Raw genomic sequence first — 20,124 nt, 5'->3', positions numbered from 1 at the left:
AATGTGTTTAGGCTACTGTATGATAATCAGTTCTTACTAATATGGGAAGAAGGAAGAGAAGGATGAGGAAGAAAAGGAAAAAGATGACAGAAAGTGGAAGGAAGAGGGGAGAAGAAGAAGAACAAGCTCTCTTTTTATAATTTTGTCCTGTACTTCTTATCTGTATTGTCCTGTCAGAAAATCTCTCTCTGTAGAATCATAGTAAATGGAACCAGCATGTGTTGTGTTTTATGTGGTTTATATGATTTATTTTGAAGGGACAAAAATTTTTAAAAAGTCACTCAATAGAATCAGAATGGAAAGGTTTTATTGTGATTTTATGTGATCTTAAATGCTACATAGAAAATCTGGACCTAAAATAGAGGAGAAATAGATTATACCAGAAGGTTCCAAATTTAATAAAATAGACTCCACATACAGAAATTCTGGCAGGCTAGGAGAAAGTGACTTAGAAAACAGTTATGTCCTCACCACAATATGCAACCCTCCAAGATTCCTGAGCTTGGCTTGAATAAAACAGGCCATTTCTGTATAAAGGGACTTCTCTTTCCTGGGATACCTAAGGCATTTACTAAGTATATTAGTCAGTTCTTGCACTGCTATAAAGAAATACCTGAGACTGGATAATTTATAAAGAAAATAGGTTTCATTGGCTCATGGCTTCTACAGGCTGTACAGAAAACATGATGCTGGCACCTACTTGGCTTCTGGGAAAGGCTCAGGAAACTTAAAATCATGGTAGAAGTCCAAGAGGGAGCAAGCACTTCACATGGCCAGAGCAGGAGAAAGAAAGCAAGAGGGGATGTGCTACACACTTTTAAACCATCATATCTCATGAGAACTCACTCACTCTCATGACAACAGTACCCTGGGAGAACTCTGCCTCCATGATCCAATCACCTCCCACCAGGCCCCACCTCCAACACTGGAGATTACAATTGAACATGAGATTTGGGCAGGGACATATATCCAAACCATATCATTCTGCCCCTGGCCCCTCCCTAAACTCATGTCCTTCTCACTTTTCAAAATCCCTTCTCAGCAGTCACCCACATTCTTAACTTATTTCAGCATTAAATCAAAAGTCCAAAGTTCAAAGTCTCATCTGACACAAGGCAAGTCACTTCCACTTATGAGCCTGTAAAATCAAAACCAAGTTAATTACTCCCAAGGTACAATGAGGGTATCAGCATTGGGTAACTATTCTCATTCCAAAAGGGAGAGATCAGCCAAAAAAATTTTTTTTTAAAAAGGAGGGCTCCTGGCCCCATGCTTGCCTGAAACCAAGCAGGGCAGTCACTAAATCTTAAAGCGCCAAAAGAATTTATTTTGACTCCATGTCTCATCCCGGGCACACTGTTGTGAGGGGTGGGCTTCCAAGGCCTTGGGCAGTCCTGCCCTGTGGCTTTGCAGGATACAGTCCCTGCAACAGCTCTCAAGGCCTAGCATTGAGTGGTTATGGCTTTTTCAGACTGAGGGTATAAGCTACTGGTGGTTCTACCACGCTTTATCATTCTGGGGTCTGGAGGACGATGACCCTCTTCTCACAGATCCACTAGGCAGTGCCTCAGTGGGAACTCTGTGTGGGGGCTTCAACCCCACATTTCCCCTCTGCAGTACCCTAGTAGAGGTTCTGCATGAGGGTTCTACCTCTTATTCAGGCTTCTGCCTGGACATCCATGCATTTCCATACATTCTCTGAAATCTAGGTAGAGGCTCCCAAGCCTCAACTCTTGCATTCTGTGCACCCACAGGCTTAACATCATGTGGAAATAGTCAAGGCTTATAGCTTGCACCCTCCAGAGCAGCAACCCAAGTTTTACCTGGGTCCCTTTTAGCCATGGCTGAAGCTAGAGCTTCTGCGACACAGGAAGCAGGGTTCTGAGGCTGTGCATTACAGTAAGTCTTGGGCCCGGCCTCTTCCTCAGAGGTCTCTGGGCCTGTGATGGAAGGGGCTGCCAAGATGGTCTCTGAAATGCCTTCAAGGCTTTTTCCCAGTTGTCTTGGCTGTTAGCATCTGGCTCCTCTTAGGCAAGTTTCTGCAGCCTATTTGAGTTCATCCCCTAAAAATGGGCTCTTCTTTTCTACCACATGGCCAGGCTGCAAATTTTTCAAATTTTTATGCTCTGCTTCCCTTTTAAATACAGTTCCAGTTTCAGGCCATATCTTTGCTTATGCATATGAGGATAGGTTGCTAGAAGCAGCCAATCCACATTTTAAACACCTTTGCTCTTTAAAAATTTCTTCCACCAGGTACCCTAAATCATCTCTCTCAAGTTCAAAGCTCCACAGATCCCTAGAGCAAGGGCACAATACAGCCAGGCTCTTTGCTAAAGTATAGCATAAGTGACCTCTACTCTCATTCTCAGTAAGTTCCTCATATCCATCTGAGATCTCCTCAGCCTAGATGGATTTCATTGTTCACATCACTATCAGCATTTTGGTCACAACCATTCAACAAGTCTCTAGGTAGTTCCACACTTTCCCTCATCTTCCTGTCTTCGTCTGAGCCCTCCAAACTGTTCCAACTTCTGCCTATTACCCAGTTCCAAAGCTGCTTGCACATTTTCAGGTATCTTTATAGAAATGCCCCACTCCTTAGTACCAATTTTCTGTGTTAGTCAATTCCTACACTGCTATAAGGAAATATCAGAGACTGGGTAATTTATAAAGAAAAGAGGTTTAGTTGGCTTACGGTTCTGCACGCTGTACGGGAAGCATCTGCTCAGCTTCTGGGGAGGCCTCGGGAAACTTAAAATCATGGCAGAAGGCAAAGGGGGAGTGAGCACTTCACATGGCTGGAGCAGGAGGAAGAGAAAAAAGGAGGCGTTGTCACGCACTTTTAAACAACCATGTCTCACAAGAACTCACTCACTATTGTGACAACAGTACCAAGGAAGAAATCTGCCCCCATAATCAAATCACCTCCCACCAGGCCCCACCTCCAACATTGGGGATTACAATTGAACAGGAGATTTGAGTGGGGACAGATGTCCAAACCACATCACTAAGCAATTAAAGGGAAGATTCCAGAGGTAGAGCAGAAGGTCCAATCCCCCAACCAGAGTTAATTTTACATCTTCCTAACATACTCCACACTTACTTCTTCATCCTGTCTCCTAAGAGTTCCACTATCCATCCCGTTGCTGAAGTCAGTAACCTATGAGCAATCCACACTTCTTCCACTTCCTCACTCTAGATATCCACTCGCCAAATCCCTTTGGTTCCATATAGACAATGGTACTAGATTCTGTATACACTACTCCATTCCCACTGTCATTTTCCAAGTAGAGATCCTATTATCTCTTCCCTAGACTAATATAATACGCTCCTCCCTAACTTCCCTCTAATCTTGTGGGAATGACTTCCATCCATTCTGCCCTTGACAGCCAGATCAACTTCCAAAACACAAATCCTGCTGATCCTTAGCCAGTAAGTACCCATATTGCCAGACAGTTGTTTAAGTCTGTGTGGTTAGTACATGTACCACCTGCTAAATATTAAATATTATCCTGGGAGTTGATCTTGCCACTCTCTTCCTTAAAACCACTCTCTTATTTAAAATGTATTGTTTTCAGGATATAATTCAATGCAAAGCGGGAGAGATAATTTCCTAAAATACCATTTTTGTTTGTTACCTCCTTTATTACCTAATGCTGCTTCCAAACTGGTAATCAAGCTTTGCAATTCTTTGCCCTAGAGATTCTGATGGAAGAAAATTAGAAACTGAGGTTTTTGTTTTTTGGGTTTTTTTTTTTGTTTTTTGTTTTTTGTTTTCTTGAGACGGAGTCTCGCTCTGTCGCCCAGGCTGGAATGCAGTGGCCGGACCTCAGCTCACTGCAAGCCCCGCCTCCCAGGTTTACGCCATTCTCCTGCCTCAGCCTCCCGAGTAGCTGGGACTACAGGCGCCCGCCACCTCGCCCGGCTAGTTTTTTGTATTTTTTAGTAGAGACGGGGTTTCACCGTGTTAGCCAGGATGGTCTCGATCTCCTCACCTCCTGATCCGCCCGTCTCGGCCTCCCAAAGTGCTGGGATTACAGGCTTGAGCCACCGCGCCCGGCCGGAAACTGAAGTCTTTCATAAATGTATACATCTTTTGAAGACTTAGACAGTACTTAGATTAGACAATACTTAGATTAGACTTAGACAGTACTTAGACAGTACCTGGAAGAAGAGGAGACAGAATGGATGAAGTCATAGAAAATAATTGTAGGACATTGGGGGTGAAATAGAAAAATGTATGCACAATAGGAATCTAAATGCTACACCTCAACAGTGCAGTAGAAAGGTGGAGAGACCTCAGAATAAAAGGCGGAATCATCCACCCAGAGAATCTAGATCCTAGACACTAGAATTCCCACTTCAACAAAGAGTCTCATAGGTGACTACAAAGCCACAAACTTTCAGGAACCAAAAGGATATGAAGGCTGGAACAATGGGCTCTCCATGACAACCACTGTGGTCAGATGATTGATGCGCTAAAGGGTCTCTCTAAATGTGTGAACTTTGGAGCATGGGAAGCTCCAAGAATAATGAAAGTGTTGTCTGTCTCATGAGCTCCTAAGGCATCCTATCATGGATCTTATTATGCTCAATATAGCTACCATTTTTTGTTACCATTTTTGGCTACCATTTGTCAGCCCAGACGATGGTAAACTTTTTCTGTAAAGGGCCAGACAGTAAATATTTAACCCCAAATTGTGACCAATATGGTCTGGCACAGCCACTCAACTCTACTGTTATATGACAAAACAGCCAAAGACAATATGTAAATGAATGGGCACATCAGTGTTGCAATAAAACTTTATTTGCAAAAACAAGCAGTGAGGCAGATTTGGCCCAAGGGCTGTAATTAGCCAACTTCTAGTCCAACATATTAAATTACAAGCTCACTGAGGTCAAAGATCATATCTTTTACTAAACCAGCAAAAAACTATCGAGAATTTACCATCAAAATCCCTGAAAAGTTGACCATCAGGACTTAGTAGTGATTAAGACAAAATATATTCTCTAATGCAGCTTAGATTCTACCACAAAAGGGGAGGTAGCACATAAATAAAATTAATATCTGAGAGCAATCAATCTTATTCACCAATGAGTCTCTACTGCCCTGCACAGTATTCACTACCCACCAAGTACTGAGTATAAATTTGCTCAATGAACATGTCTAGTACTGTAACATTTTTTGCCAACCATCAGCTCCCTCCTGCCTAAGCAGTTAGAGGCTTAAGCTGCTGAAACTTCCAAGAGGAAGTGGAGTCACAGGTTAGTCCTAAAGCAGCTGGCTCAATCACTCACTATTTTTAATGAAACCACAAGCCAGTGCCTGACTCCAGCTCCCACCAGGAGCTGAAGAACATCTTCAGTGTGGGCTCTCCTACAAGGACACATGTGCTGAAATGACAGGGAATGAACAGCTCTGTGGTAAGCTGAGTAATGCCCCTCAAGGATATCCACATCCTCATCCCCTGAATCTGTGAATGTATTGTCTTACATGGCCGAAAGGACTTTGCAGCTACAATCAAGTTAAGGAGTTTGACATAGCGACACTATCCCGTATGATCCAAATGGGCCCAATATCATCACGAAGGTCCTCATAAGAGTGATACAGGAGAGTCAAAGAGAAGCAAAGGTAAGAGGGGATGGGGCCAAGGGGGAGATTTGAAGATGCTATATGGCTGGCCTTGAAGGTGGAGAAGGAAGTCATGAGTCAAGGAATGTAAGTGGTCTCTAGAAGCTAAAAAAGGCAAGAAATATATTCTCCCCTAGAATCTCCAAAAGGAATGCACCCTGCTGATATCTTGATTTTAGCCCTTGTAAGACTCAGTTCACATATCTGACCTCCAGAACTGCAGGATAATAGATCTGCGATAAGTGGTGACTGCAGCTAATAGGAAACTAACACAGTCCCTCGCTCCAGAACTGTCGACAACTGAAGAGGCCTGCAAGCCTTCTGAGTCTTACGGTAGATGCCTTGACCTACCTGCACCACGTCTGTGTTTGCAGCTCTCTTCCCAGAGGCAGCCTTGCAGAGATCCCCAGGCACCATCTGGGAGGCTGAGTGAAGCTGGGGCAGCCCAGGATTGTTGCCCACTCTGTTCCTTTTCCCCCTTCATGGGCCTTCTCCAGCTGCCGCATCAAATCCAGGCAAGGCTCTAGAAGACTACCCTCCCCTACTTTCCACCTATGCCTCAATCTTGATTCACCCCAGGCCAGCAGAGCTGTTTGTGTCTTTGTAAGAAATCATTGTTCTCAGATACGTCTCTACTGTGCAACTGGATACACCCAGACAGCCTAGGGAGTAAGTTCCCAGAGAGGTCAATGCCCACCTAGGACACATCAAACACACCTGTGTCAATTCCAAACTTTGAGTACAAAAAAAAAAAAGAATTACTCAAGAAGGTGCGGATAAAACTTTAAATGTATAGGCCTCCCAATCAGAATGTGCTGCCAAGAACAGTTCCCTGTGGCTCTACCTCTCTCTACTCCCATCACTGAAATTGCACCTTTTTCATCAATGTAGGCCTTAGTTCACAGAGCTATAGAACTAGATAATTATTCTAAGGAATCATCTATTGCACCACGACCTGTGACCTAAAAAAGGGTTCTCTTAATGGGTTTAAGCTGCTTTCCAGCTTTTACCTCAGAGCACCAAGGGTCCTCTGCCCTAGAGTTCGTTCCACAGAGTCCTGCAAGGCCTCCAGAATGTACAGGTCTGGTTTAGCCAGTTAGGCCAAAATTGTTTTCATGTGATGGGCTAAAATATAGAATTCCTAATATTGCTGAGTACACATTCTCTTTAATTGATTTGATTTTTATAAACCTAAACCTGTGCCCATGTTTGTATCATTTTAGCTGCATTTATTCTATTCTTTTTGTAATAACTTTTCTATTGTATTTTCTTTTTTTTCTTTTTTTTTTTTTTTGAGACAGGGTCTTGCTCTGGCACCCAGGCTGGAGTGCAATGGCATGAATTCTCAACCTCCTGGGCTCAAGTGATCTTCCCACCTCAGCCTTCCAAGTAGCTGGGACTACAGGTGCATGCCTCCACACAGAGCTAATTTTTTAAAATTTTTTGCAGAGATGGGATTTTGCCTCATTGCCCAGGCTGGTCTTGAACTCCTGGCCTTAAGCAATCTTAACACCTCAGCCTTCCAAAGTGCTGGGATTACAGGTGTGAGCCATCACGCCTGGCCTTTTACTCTATTTTCATTGTTCTTAGTTTATTTTGCCTCTTTATGATTATTGATACTACTTTCTTACTTCCATTCTTCTTAGGGCTTTATCAAGTTTCCATTTTACTTGTTTTATCCTGTTTTTATTCTAATTTCAGTTGCTTTAGCATTTTTAAATTTTTCTAACTAGTTAATTTTTATTATATCTTTTCTGGTTATTTAAATTACATAACTGAAAAGCACAAAGAGATAATCTGCAGAAATAGCTCATAATCCAAGCAAGAGAAGTAGAATGTTTTCTTCTTCAGAAACCTACCAATTTGTTCTCTTGGTAATTCATAGACATTAGTAAGTATTACTAGTAGTCTGTGGAATGGGAAACTACAGCAAGTACAATTCGGAGTCTCTCTGAGCACCAGAGGCTTAAGTCTCCCCGCGGTAAACTAAGATGTTAGTAGGGGTTAGAATAAAGGGGAGTACGAGATAAAAGCTTAAGCACTTCAACCGTGGGTATCCCCGGGGAGCTCAAAGTCAGTAAAGAGCTCTTCTAAACCTAATATGGAAGGCTTCTTGGTCTTAATATGATCCACTTCTTACTATTTCTTAATAATGTTAAATGTATTTGCTAACCAACAAATTGTGCTTTTATTCCAAGACAATAAAAACTTCACTGTATTGACCTAGAAAACGGATCAATTTAAAAAGTAAAATAGTTTTTAATTATTTTTATTTCATTTATTTACTCATTAATATTTAGAGATTGAGTCTCTCATTCCATCTCCCAGGCTAGAGTGCAGTAACACAATCATAGCTCACTGTAACTTCGAACACCTGGACTCAAGTGATCCTCCCAGCTCAACCTCCAGAGTAGTTGGGACTACAGGTGTGCACCCTCATACCCAGCTAATTTTTCTATTTTTTTTAGAGATGAGGTCTTGCTATGTTGCCCCAGCTAGTCTCGAACTCCTGAGCTCATGAAATGCTCTTGCCTCGGCCTCCCAAAGTGCCGGAATTACAGGCATGAGCCACTGTGCTCAACTAAAACTATTTTTAAATATCCATTTTTAAAAGTTAAAACAGCATAGGTCCATATACATTAAATAATCTTTAAAGCTTATTTAAACTAATAATGTGAACATTAAAAAAATAGCTGAGCAGAGTATTTTAAAACACATATCTGAGTCTAAAACTGAATCACTGTTATGCTTCTGAAGACTTTCTTTACATAATCTTGTTTTTAAATTTTTTCATAAAATTATCTGCAAACTTCAAAGTTTTATTTTATGCTTAATAAATATAAAATTAATGACTTTTCTCAGTTTAATTGACTTTTCTCAGTAGACCATTATATATTTAATTAGAAAATACTTTTTGCAGGTGCTGAGGTTACTGGAAAATTCAGGGCAGTTTATACGGAATGAAAGACATTAGCATTTTTTTAATTTGGGGGGATTAAATGTATAAAAATTTAACCCAAAGATACCCAAAATAACTCTATTTTTTTCTCTTTAAAATTTTTTTTAGTAATATTATATTACAAAGCAACAGTTATCAAAAAAGTTGTCTTAGTGATTCTTTGGAATGTGTCACCAGATTTAGATGTTACTAAATTATAGGCATTTCTGTTTTCATTCCATTTCGTAACAGATATAAGCATTCCTAATTAAAATTAGGCACTTCATCAAAAGAATCTTTCCTAAATCAAGATATCCTTTTGTGCTTTTATCTCTTATTTGGAGATATAGTCCTATTTAGTAATTAGTATCTGGGCACCATTGGTGGATTGGAGAGCCAGAAGGGGTACTCCCCTTCCGCCTCTGAGTCAGTGACATCTCAGGTAGAGAGTGTATCTTTCCCATGGCTTCAGTTGCTGCTATCAGGCCTCCTGTGGTTCCGGTTTCTGACTGGTGATCCTAGCCCCTGGGCTCAGGAAACACCATATACTCTTTTTGTCCCTTCCAGCCTAGGAGTCTTATTGACTTCTCACTATTGCTAATCTCTGAGTTTCTTGACTGCCCTCTTAGATTTCTCAGCTCTTTCATCGCTCATGTTTTAATTCTCTGCATTAAATAGTCTATGTTTACAATACTTAAAGTAGTATTATCCTGGTCAAACCTGACAGAATCACCTCTGGTCCAGTTAGCTGGGAGGGTAGGATAACATGACCCCCTTCCCAGACTTTTGACCAGGGATATACGCAAGCAGGCAAACTGACAAACACATCCCCTGCTCCTGACTGCAAGGGGTGCAGAGATGAAGGGAAGCTGAACAGTGGCAGGGGCCCTAACAGAATGTGGAGAACACTAGAGAGCCTCCAGTGTTCTTTCTGCCACCTTTACTTTGGCCATCCTAGCAAGGATGGACTCAGGCTACTCAGTATTAAACTTCCCCAAAGCTAACATTAGTGTAGCCCAATTCTTCAACCGGCTAAGCTAGAAAACAGGTCATTCTTTGTCAAATGCAAAGTTCGTTTTCTTTCTTTCCTTTTTTTTTTTTTTTTTTTTGAGACGGAGTGTTGCTCTCTTGCCCAGGCTAGAGTGCAATGGCACGATCTTGGCTCACTGCAACCTCCGCCTCCCAGGTTCAAGCGATTCTCTTGCCTCAGCCTACCAAGTGGCTGAGATTACAGGCACACACCATCATGCCAGGCTAATTTTTTGTATTTTTAGTAGAAACGAGGTTTCACCATGTTGGCCAGGCTGGTCTCGAACTCCTGACCTCAGGTGATCCACCCGCCTCGGCCTCCCAAAGTGATGGGATTACAGGCGTGAGCCACTGTGCCCGGCCGAAAGTTCTTGCTTTCTTGTACAAAAAAGAAACGCAGATAAACTTTGTGAATTGTTGGCTGATTTGCATATCTCAAGTGTGAAGATTTATTTGATGAAAATGTTAAATATTTGTGAGTTTATAGCTCATGAGGAGCAGCTATATGTTTAAATTAATGGAGTTTTATTGGCAGAGTAAATGTACACTTGCTTCTAATAATCCACACAATAAAAATTAGGCCTGTCCCAAGTGCCTTAGCTATGGAGTAATCTGTATCAGTCAGAAAAACTTAACTCCACCCCCAGAAAGAGAGGTTAGTTACCTTCAGATTTGTCTCCATTTATTTACTATGTAGACTCTAAATCACATACTGGGGAGATTACCTGTGTTGTCAAGGTTTCCTTTCAGGAAACACAAACTCTTCACAGGTCAGGTAGCCCTTAAAGCTCATGCAATGGAGAATAAATACAAAGTTGGCCATTCTGGCATTCAGAGGGGAAAAGTCTTTAAAGAATAAAAAACATTCCTATAGTTAGTTGTATAAGTGTACTGAACCATGGGGCATTGCACGACCCAATTTTGGGGCAATTCGTGAGTAAGAGAATTGATAAAGCGGTTAGAAAGGAGGCATGTTCCACACTAAGACAAGATTACAGAGCCCTTTGGATAAATTAGGATTTCACCTGTTGCCCCCAATTCATGTTTTTTTGTTTGGTTGGTTTTTGTGTGTTTTTTTTGTTTGTTTTGTATTTTTAGTAGAGACAGGGTTGCACCATGTTAGCCAGGATGGTTTCAATCTCCTGACCTCGTGATCCACCCACCTTAGCCTCCCAAAGTGCTGGGATTACAGGCGTGAGCCACCGCGCCCGGTCCCCCAGTTCACGTTTTTATCTGGAAGGGGAAACTTGCAGATTGGAGTGACTCAGCCTTCAAGTGTGTTCTTTAGGCAGGGTCTCCATCTAGTGGTTTGCCCTGGAAATTAACCCACAGCCTTTATTAAATACACACTGTTTCTTTTCACAAACTTTATGAAAATAGAAAACTAGAGCTCCCTCACGTAGCATGGCTGAGGAAAATTTCCCTCCTGAACCCACTGAATCCTGTCCTTTCATTGCTTGCTGAGAACTGCAGCATTCTTAACCTCTAGATTTTGCCATGCCCTCTCCATTCATGGAGATTTCTTACCCAGTGTATCTCTTCGTACATAGAAGAAAACTGTGATTTCTAACGACCGAAGAAACAAAACTGTGTGTGTCTGTGTGTGTGTGTAGAGTGTATACACTATGCTAAGAAAGAGCTCAGCTGTAGAATAAACAATAGCAATTGGTAAAGGTATGGACATAGCATATGTATTAGTAAGAACAACAGGAGAATGGAATAATGTTAATTGGACAATGAGATAAAAGCAGATGCACAAACTTGCAAGGGAGGAACACCACGGTGCCTCACAGGACCAGGACCAGGAAGCAGAATGGGGCCTAAACAAGCTGAATATCAGCTGGGACATACATAGTTCAAGGCCCTGAATCAGTGACGTCAGATTTCCAGAGCTCTCCTGCTCCTATATGCAACTTCGAGCAAGTCCTTCTCCATGTGAGCTTCTGACATTTTATCACTGGATTTTTTTTTTTTTTTTAAACAGAGTTTCACTCTTGTTTCCCAGGCTGGAGCGCAATGGTGTTATCTTGGCTCACTGCAACCTCTGCCTCCTGGGTTAAAGTGATTCTCCTGCCTCAGCCTCCTGAATAGCTGGGATTACAGGCACGTGCCACCATGCCTGGCTAATTTTTTGTATTTTTAGTAGAGACAAGGGTTCACTATGTTGGCCAGGCTAGTCTCAAACTCCTGACCTCAGGTGATCCACCTGCCCCGGCCTTCCAAAGTGCTGGGATTACAGGTGTGAGCCAGCACACCTGACCTTATCACTGGATCTTAAAGCTGCTTTAGCCACATACCCCTTGGCAGGTCCGATAAGCACTATGGACTCTCTTCTCTCACTTACATTTAATTTTTGTACACAATTTTTATGATTTAAGGACATCCTTGATTCCTATTTTTAGTATTTTGTAGAAAATAGGCCCGTGACAATTCTTAGCACTGATGCAGTTTTTTCCTTTGTTTGATATTTCCTTTACTTTCACTCTTAAACATTTTTGAGTCCCTTCTGTGTGTGCTCTCACATATCATTCAGTGCCACTGACTCTGTTTTCCCCAGCGTTGTTCATTTTTCCTTCTGTTTTCCATTATTCATTTGTGTCATCTCTCTCCGTTTATGTGCTTTCTTTATTAGACATGTCTTCTTTCAGCCACACGAAGAGCAAACAGCCCACTTAAAGAAAATCTTTATGTCCCTCAAGAGAGAATCAGAAAACATGACATGGGAAAGCAGATGAGTGATAGTGGGTAAGAAAGAAATTCTAAGAAGTCATGACAGTGAAAAATAAAGGAAGAAATATACAGAAAGACACCAGATGAAGACCCTTCCAATTTAGGGCAGGAGCTTTCAGTGTTTATGAATGTATGGCATATTTTCAAATGCTAGAAATCTTGGGAGCATACGTGAATGTGTGGAGGATATTTTTCCCCCAAAGATGCTCAGAACAATGACTTTCATCCCAGAGACTCTTGTTAAAATGCAATTTTGGCATCCTGCCCATCGAGAGGGGTCTGTGTCCCCTCCCCTTGAATCTGAGCAGTCTCTAACTCACTTATAACAAATAGATTGCAGTGAAAGTAAATTCTAAAGTGAGGTCAGAAAGGGTGAGGGTCCCATGGAACACCTGCACTGAGGTCTTTAGTTCCCATGTGAGCACTCCAACTGCTCTGAGGCTGCCATGCTGTGAGGAAGCAAGCCAGTTTACATGAGGAGACAACATGGAGAAGCCCTGAGACTATATGAAGAAGAGATATAAGTGAGAGAGATCTAGCTGTCCCCAGCTGCTCCATATCTCTACTGTTATAGCTGTAGCCACCAGCTCACTGAAACTTCATCCAGAACCATCCAGCAGAGCCTTTCCCCAAATCACTAACCCACAGAAACCAAGAGATGATAAAACAATTGTTGTATTAAGCCAGTAAGTTCTGGAGTAATTTGTTACACAGTGGTAAATAATTGGAATGAAAAGAAAGCATTGAAACAATTCTAAAGAAGTCAGAGATGATTAGAATATAATCACCACTGCAGAATCATTGTGACTCACACTGTCTATTAAAACATCCTCGATTTCTTCCACAGACTCTCCTCAGCAACGTTCTCTTCTGGGTATACTCAAGCTCCAGTAAACACTCTCATTCCGTGACCCTGGCTTGATATAACTATTCTATACCCTGTCCTGCAGTGCCTCCGTGACCAACTCATCTCAATGTGTCATTTCACAGACACCAACATAATAGCAAAAGTATTTGGATCAAAATCTAGTGGTTCACCTAGTACCCAGAACTTGATGTCTAATACTATTTTTCAATATAAGGAACCAGGGATCCTTGGAAAAATGGCTGATTCCAGAGCTGGAGCACGGAAAATACAAAGTGAGCCCGAAGTATCTTTCAGTGCTAGAAAGTAAAGAAGTATTCAAAAAGCAAAAGGATGATAAAAGTATATAGGAGTCAAACTGAAAGAGCACCTGACAGCCAAAGCTAAAATAATTTGAAGAACAAAATAATGTAATATTAGATTATTATCCAAAATACAAATAAATATTTATCCATCTCCCTTTTATAGATAATATTTGGAAAACAATTATAGCAGACAACAATAATTACTTACATACATTACTACATGGTAGGTCCTATTCTAAACACTTTGTATATATTAATTATTTTAAGGTAAATACTATTGTCGTAATCATTTTACAGATGAGAAACACAAGGCTTGTCATGTCAAGGCGCAGATCGAAAAGAATAACGTTTGTACAGCACATTGTAGGTTCTGGCAGGCATAAGAAACCATCTGTGGGAGCACTGGCCACCTCAGGCCCTATCTAGCCACCCAAGAGTTGAGGCTACTAGTGAATTGTTTCAAGGCACACCAAGAAGCTCTGGTATCATTTTCTCAATGTACACAGCCTATAACTTAAACCTAGGTCTACCTAGGTCACACCAAAATGTGACCTCTTGAGCTCTCTGCCCTATAACGAAAATAGTAAATTCCAACACTGTGCTAATAATTATATTAAGATTATATGATCATACTGATTCAATGTAGAGTCTCAGAAGCTGTACAAACTCTTTCAAGGCCCTGAATAAAATGTGGCTATTAATCTATTGAATAAAAAGTAAAGTATCTGCCCAAGCAAGACACCCAGGACTAACTTGCTCGATGGAGAGACACATTAAAACCTCTCAAGCAGAACACAGCTAACCTGAACTCTCTGTTCCCACAACTTTAGCTGAGTCTCACTTCTAGGGGGAAAAAACACACACACACACACACACACAAGGGAACAAGCTGATTTTTTTTCCTTGACCTAGAACAAAAATCACAACATCTAGGGGTTTTTTGAGGTCAGAACAAACTCAAGGTCCAGCCTCCACCCTCTTCCACCACAGGAACATTATTAGGAAAAGGAATAATGGCACTGTAAAAACAGAGCAGGGAGCAGACAGGGGAGGGAACAAGGGAGAAGGTGGAATATTCATTACAAACACCTGCTACATGCTAAGACCTATGCCAGACATCATCTAGCATCACTTCATTGCTTTTCATAGCAACAGTTTGAGAAAAGTGTCATGAACTCCATTTTACATGTGAACCCAAGGTTTAGAGAGGTAAAATAATTTGCCTAAGATCAGCTAATCAGTGATGAAGACAGTATTTGAGTCCAACTGTGACTGGCTCCAAAACCCATGTCTTGGATAATTAAAGGGATAGGCAGACAGACCCCTAAGCTCAAATGAAAGCTAGGCCCTACAGAGGAAGATCCAGAAAGGTCCTCATGATGCTGACAGAATGCAGGTCCCAAACTCCATGTTTGTTAAGAAGGGATAAATCTAAAAACAGAAATGAATGGCATATCTACCTTAGTACAGGTAGGTATGACAGTGGGAAATGACTCAATAGGGATACATCAGGGTGTCATAGAAGGCGGGATTACAGAGGCAGGCTTCCTGTCTCACAGAAGCAGAGAATGCCAACCATAAGCTAACATTTATTAAGTGATGCTATAATCTAAGTGAGTACCCCAAAATTCATGTGTTGGAAACTGAATCTTCAATGCAATAGTGTTGAGAGGTGAGGCTTTTTGGAAGATATTTAGGTCATGAGAGCTTCTCTCTCATTAATGGATTAACACCACTATAAAAGGGCTGCAGAAGTGGATCCTCTCTCTTCTGTTCTTCCGCGATGTGAGGACACAAGGTTCCTCTTCTCCAGAGGATGCAGCAACAAGGCACCATCTTAGAACCTGAGAATGAACCTACTGGTGCCTTGCTCTTGGACTTCCCAACCTCCAGAACTATAAGAGATAAATTTCTGTTCTTTACAAATTACCCAGTGTCAGGTATTCTGTGATAGTAGCCCAAAATGGAATAAGACAGATGCTTACAATATGCAAGATGCTTTTCTTAATAAGTATTTTCTTACTTAATTCTTGCAGCAGTCCTATGAGAAAGACACAAGTATTATCTCCAGTCTACAATGTGAAACTGAGAACTAAATTGCTTACCTAACTAACCTAATGTCCCTTAGAAAGTCAGGATAGAGACAGAAACTCTGATTCCAGAACCCAAGTTCTTAACCACGAAGGGGAAAGAAATTAAATTCAAATACTAAGGTTCATACTATATTATTCAGTCTAATTAGAGTATTAAGTTGTATTGCTATTACAATAATGAATTTTACTTTTCTCTAGTAATGAATTTTATTAGCATTATTTTTTATTACCATAGTTTTGAATTTTAGTATTACTATAACACTTGGCTTAATATTAATAATGTATTGTATATATTATTTTAGTACTGGGTTTTATGGTGATGGTTATTATTGTCACAGTTCAGGATTTTATTATTGCTATAATATTTAGTGTGTTAATAATTACTTTTGGTCGAGCCCGGTGGCTCACACCTGTAATCCCAGCACTTTGGGAGGCCGAGGCGGGCGGATCACGAGGTCAAGAGATCGAGACCATCCTGCCCAACATGGTGAAACCCCGTCTCTACTAAAAATACAAAAATTAGCTGAGCATGGTGGTGTGTGCCTGTAGTCCCAGCTACTCAGGCAGCTGAGGCAGAAGAATCGCTTGAGCCCGGGAGACAGAGGTTGCAGTGAGCCAAGATTGCGCCACTGTACTCCAGCCTGGTGACAGAGCAAGACCTTGTCTCAAAATAAATAAATAAATAAATAAATAAATAAATAAATAATTACTTTTAAGACCTATATAGAAGAGGGGGTGGGGAATGACAATCATGGTATGAAATCAATCTCATGTTTGCATGTGTCAAATGAAGAATGGGTAAATGCTGCACTCTGTGGCCAACGCTGCAAATTAGATTATCTAACAAATATTAAAAGCCCTTCTAATGTGTATTCCTGTACTATCGCTCCCAGAAAAGGGGGGAAACTACTTTTCCCACAGGCCTTTGCTGCTAGGATACTCATATGACTTATAGTCTGTGAGATCTTCTGGGTTTCTTCTGCATAGCTATGATTAAGGTTCTGGCATCACAGGTGATAACAGGTGGACATTATAGGCAGTGGGATTTCATAATGCAGTTAAGGGTTTCTCCTTCCTGTGTTGTTCTATAATGTGGTATTAAAACAGGTTCCCTGACCCTCATTTAAACTGAATAAACTGCCGGCACAGTGGCTCACTCCTATAATCCCAGCACTTTGGGAGGCCAAGGAGGGCGGATCACTTGAGGCCAAGAATTCGAGACCAGCCTGGCCAACATGGTGAAATCCATCTCTACTAAAAATACAAAAATTAGCCGGGTGATGTGCACACCTATAATCCCAGGTACTTGGGAGGCTGAGGCACAAGAATTGCTTAAACCCAGGAGGCAGAAGTTGCAGTGAGCCGAGATTGCGTCACTGCACTCCAGCCTGGGTGATGGGGTGAGACTCCATCTCAAATAAATAATAATAAAATAAATTAAATTAACTAAGTAATGTCCTGTCATAAATCCCTGTTCTAGAGTGGATTCTGTTATTCACCACTAAGAATCTTGGCTAACACACCCTTCTATTGACTGACAGACTTTTTAAGTGGTAAAGAATATATAGAGGCTAGCAAGTCCAAACTAATTTCTAATGTGGGAGACCTTTTTATTAATCTTGATACTCAGCCTCACTTTTATCTCTTCTGAGGAAAGAGGATTCACTTTTGTTACTTGAAGTCCCTTGTAGCTCAAGATGCTTTCATATGGCATTTTCTAAAGTATCCTCCATGGAAAAATGTTTACATATGCAGACTTAAGATTCTGTGGTGGCTGGGCACAGTGGCTCGCTTCTGTAATCCCAGCACTTTGGGAGGTCAAGGTAGGAGGATCACTTGAGCCCAAGAGTTCGAGGCCAGCCTGGGCAACATAGGGAGACCTCAGCTCTACAAAAAATAAAAATCAGCCAGGCACGGTGGTGCACACCTGTGCTCCCAACTACTTAGAAGGCTGAGGTGGAAGGATCACCTGAGGCTGAGAGGTCGAGGCTGCAGAGAGCTGAGATTGCACCCCTGCACTCCCTCCTGGGAGACAGAGTGAGACATGTCTCAAAAATAACAACAAAATTAAAAAAGATTCCATGGTAATAAATTTGGGGAATAAATGCTAGGTAAATAAAGTTATTTATATATTTTTTCCACTGCAGGATTTCTCAAGTCTTTCATCTGCTAATGTTTACAGGTAATCTTCAAGAAGTAAACTTTCCAATTGTTTCTCAAACATTAAACAAAGATTTTTCATTTGTGGTGGATCTCCCAATATTACTATTACACTAGATACCCTCTATGGTGTTTACCTTAAATTAATGGATTACCTAAAGGATGGAATTTCAGGTTTGAGATAGATAAGTGAAAATGTTGTTTGGTAAGCAAAGACCTGATGACCCTTTCAATGACGTCACAGAAAAAGCTACCAACGTCTCAATCATGGGATCAGTCCTGTTTTCCAACAGCCCCAACCCAGGAGAAACTCTGCAGGATTATCTGAGGTGCTGCCTCTTCTACGGACTTTCCAGGAACCTACTGCTGCATTACCATCACCCTGAAACTTGGTGGCTTAAGACAACCATGGCACAATTCCTCATGATTCCGGGTCAGGAATTCAGGGAAGGCTCAGCTAAGAAGCTCTTCTGCGCCACGTGGCGTAGATTGGAGTCACTCACTGACTATATCCAGAAAGCCAAATCAGGCTGGTTGTTCCAGAAAGGTTATACTCACACGTGTGGCACCTCAGTGCTCCTCCATGGGCCTTTCTCTCTTTAAGGCTAATTTTGGCTTTCTTTCAGCACAGAGACGTCAGGATGATGAGACATTTCCATTTTTTTTAACTTTTTATTGTAAACTAATTTTAGACCTACATAAGAATTATAAAAAGAGTAGAATTCCTTTGTACTCATCACCCAGGTTTCCCTAATGTTAACACCTTAGACACCTTAATACACGACAACTAAGAAATTAACATGCTACAATACTACTAACTAAACTATAGATTGTACTAAATTGCACCAGTTGATCTACTAATGATCTTTTTCTATCCCAAGATCCTATTCAGCATCCCACATTGTACTTAGTTGTCATTTCTCCTTATTCTCCTCCAGTTTATTGCAGTTCATCAACTTTGTCTTCATGGTCTTGGCACACTGACAAGAACGAGTCAATTACTTTATAGAATATCTCTCAGTTTGGTTCTGTCTGATGTTTTCTCATAATTGGATGAAGTTCTGGTCAGACTATTCACATAATGGCTGGCTTCTAAGAGGGAAGAGAGGAAGCTACCTTTCCCCTTAAAGCCTGTAGCCATCAACATTTTGACTGCCTTCTGTTGGTCAAAGCAAGGTATAGGGCCAGCCCAGGTTCAAGGGGAGAAGCCATAGATTCCACTTTTGGATGCAGAAAGGAAGTAATAGATGGTGACCATCTTTGAAGACTATCACAACTGGATTTACAAAACTACTTGTAAAAACTTACCTAGTAAGACAACTGTGAACCCTAGGAATCTGCCATTATCACACTGATTATTTTTAATTATCTGAAACTTCTTTAAAGTTGAGTTAATAGTTCTTGCTCTGCCTACTTCACAGGATGTGGAAGCCATGAAGGATTGCTGCTAAGATCTCCCTTAAAGAAGAAAAACTGGCCTGGTGCAGTGGCTCATGCCTGTAATCCCAGCACTTTGGGAGGCTGAGGTGGGTGAATCACTTGAGCCCAGGACTTAGAGACCAGCCTGGGCAACATGGTGAAACCTCATCGCTATCAAAAATACAAAAATTAGCTGGGTGTCGTGGTGTGCACCTGTAGTCCCAGCTACTCAGGAACCTGAGACGGGAAGATCACTTGAGCCTGGGAGGTCCAGGCTGCAGTGAGCTATGATCACGCCACTGCACTCCAGCCTGGGTGACAGAGTGAGACTCTGTCAAAAAAGAGAGAGAGAGAGAGAGAGAGAGAGAGAGAGAGAGAGAAACTTGCCAGAAGAGGATAATTAGCCAAGAACTTCCAGCTGCTGCATTTTGGGGATCTGCTACAGCATTCATGCTAGGACCACACCGTCCACAGTTTGCTTTTCCCCAGTGACTAAGTATGGCAGTGGAACAAGAACCAAACCATTTCTGCTTGTCAAGTTCCTCTAGCAAGCCCTCTTCATTCAGAAGCTCCCCATCAACCTAGTAGAGACTTAAAGCTACACTGCAATCTAAGGCTTTTTCTACCCAGTTTTCCCTCTTCTTGTCCTTCCATGCGTGTCAAACATGCATTGAACTTGGAAGCCATCCCTTTCAAGTTCCTGTTCCCCCTTCCCTTTATCTTTTTCAATTCATTTTTTGTTCTATTTTAAAGTGAATAATCACATATTTATGGGGTACAATGTGATGTTTTCATACATGTATACACTATGGAATGATCCAATCAGGTACTAATTAGCAAATCCATCATCTCAAATATTTATCATTTTTAGTGGTGAGAACATTTAAAATCCTCTCTGATAGCTATTTTGAAATATACAATAAATTGCTATTAACTATAGTCACTATACTGTG

The 20,124-nt window shown here is 41.3% G+C and overlaps 1 long non-coding RNA gene across 1 annotated transcript in view; it reads right to left on the bottom strand.

The window, feature by feature from the left end:
• Positions 1-2,695: 2,695 nt before the first annotated feature.
• The window catches only part of LOC140712044 (uncharacterized), a 67,363-nt gene continuing 49,934 nt past the window's right edge, over positions 2,696-20,124 (bottom strand). The window contains exon 3 of the long non-coding RNA XR_012093490.1: positions 2,696-2,798. This is a non-coding gene — a long non-coding RNA (uncharacterized lncRNA). The remainder of the gene's footprint in view (positions 2,799-20,124) is intronic.

This window comes from Chlorocebus sabaeus, chromosome 1 (assembly GCF_047675955.1).
Source record: "Chlorocebus sabaeus isolate Y175 chromosome 1, mChlSab1.0.hap1, whole genome shotgun sequence".
In the NCBI taxonomy this organism is placed as follows: domain Eukaryota; kingdom Metazoa; phylum Chordata; class Mammalia; order Primates; family Cercopithecidae; genus Chlorocebus; species Chlorocebus sabaeus.
This window is presented reverse-complemented; position numbering and strand designations above follow the sequence as displayed.